Here is a 1,836-nt window from a genome sequence, read left to right as displayed (position 1 = left end):
TTAGTACAGGGTCTTACTATGTAGATGGGATTCACAGTCCTGTTTTCAGCCTCGCAAGCCCTGGGATTACAGGCGTGGGCTTCCACGCCCACCTCCGTGCGCCCCGGGTATGGGGCCCACATAGCTTGTCAGGGATCCAGAATTTTACTTTCTGTACCCATCCCATTTCACTGTTGTAGGTATCTCACAAAAGAGGGATTATGTAATAATGGTTTTTTTTTTTTTTGTGATTGGCTTACTGCCCTCAGCATAATGTTTCCGAATAGCATTCTATTGTGTGCATGTACATAGTTTACCCGTTCACCTTTTGGTGGGCATTTCCTCTTTTGACTACTGTGAATGACGCTGCAGAGAACATTAGTGAACAAGAGTCTGCTGGAGTCCCGGCCTTCAGATTCTCCTTTGCGTAGATACTCAAAAGGAAATTGCAAGAGGAATTCAGAGTATCTCAGAAATCTAAATTTATCAGTTGTTTCATTTATAGTCTATATGATTATTTAATACGTGTAGAGGATGAATTTTCTATCTCAAGATGTTCTCCTATGATTTGCTGTTCACATGTAGGCCTACAATCCACGTGGAATTGATTGATTTTTGTGAAAGACTTTGAGTTGGGATCCAGTGAAAGCTTTTACACGGATACACGATTGTTTCAACACCATTTACTAAACATTCTATCTTTCTTTCCCCTTCATATGTGATGCCAGTTCTGTGAAAAATCAAATTCCCATATATGTGGGGTTAGATTTCTGATCTCTTTATATTCTTTTCTTTTTAAAAAATACTTTATTCTTTCGGATTCGCCATCTGTGGTGGAGCCGCCGCCAAGATGCAGATTTTCGTGAAAACCCTTACGGGGAAGACCATCACGCTCGAGGTTGAACCCTCGGACACTATAGAAAATGTAAAGGCCAGGATAAGGAAGGAATTCCTCCTGATCAGCAAAGGCTGATCTTTGCTGGTAAGCAGCTGGAAGATGGACGTACCTTGTCTGATTACAACATTCAAAAGGAGTCTACTCTTCATCTTGTGTTGAGACTCCGTGGTGGTGCTAAGAAAAGGAAGAAGTCTTATACCACTCCCAAGAAGAATAAGCATAAGAGAAAGAAGGTTAAGTTGGCTGTCCTAAAATACTATAAGGTGGATGAAAATGGCAAAATTAGTCGTCTTCGTTGAGAGTGCCCCTCAGATGAATGTGGTGCAGGAGTTTCTATGGCCAGCCACTTTGACAGACATTATTGTGGCAAGTGTTGTCTGACTTACTGCTTCAACAAACCAGAAGACAAGTAATTATGAGTTAATAAAAAACTTCAGCTAAAAAAAAAAATACTTTATTTATTCATTTGGTACAGGGTCTCACTACGAAACTTGGACTCAGTGATTCTCCTGTCTCATCCTCCCAGTGCTGGGATTACAGGCGTCCGCCACCATGCCCAGTTCCTGGGCGGTGCTGCGCAGGCCTGAGGTTCCAGGGCCAGCATGACGTGCAGTACCAGGGATCGAACTCAAGACCTTGTGCTTGGCAGGCAGGCACTTATGCTGCTGCGCCGTCTCCCCAGGCCCTTATCTTCCTATGTTCATTCACATTGTCTATCTCTTTCCACATCTTTATTTTAGTACCTTGCTAACAACTACTGAGGTATGGTGAGGCAAGTCTCTCAGTGTTGTTGCATTCAGGAAGATTTTCACGCTTATATTCTTTTGCTCCTTCACATAAATAGTATAATCAGCTTGTCATTGTACACACATACACATATGCACACGTACATGCACATACACACACACAGCAGGATTTTGATTTGAGATGCGCTGAGCCTTTGACTCTAAGAACTAACA

The 1,836-nt window shown here is 42.4% G+C and overlaps 1 pseudogene; it reads left to right on the top strand.

Annotated features, from left to right (window-relative positions):
- Positions 1 to 807: 807 nt before the first annotated feature.
- Positions 808 to 1,317, top strand: LOC101590413 (annotated as a pseudogene).
- The last annotated feature ends 519 nt before the right edge of the window (positions 1,318 to 1,836 follow it).

The sequence above is a fragment of the Octodon degus genome, unplaced genomic scaffold (genome assembly GCF_000260255.1).
Source record: "Octodon degus isolate 3935 unplaced genomic scaffold, OctDeg1.0 scaffold00163, whole genome shotgun sequence".
Classification (NCBI taxonomy): Eukaryota; Metazoa; Chordata; class Mammalia; order Rodentia; family Octodontidae; genus Octodon; species Octodon degus.
The sequence above is the reverse complement of the archived record's forward strand: the minus strand, read 5'-3'. Positions and strand labels throughout refer to the sequence as shown.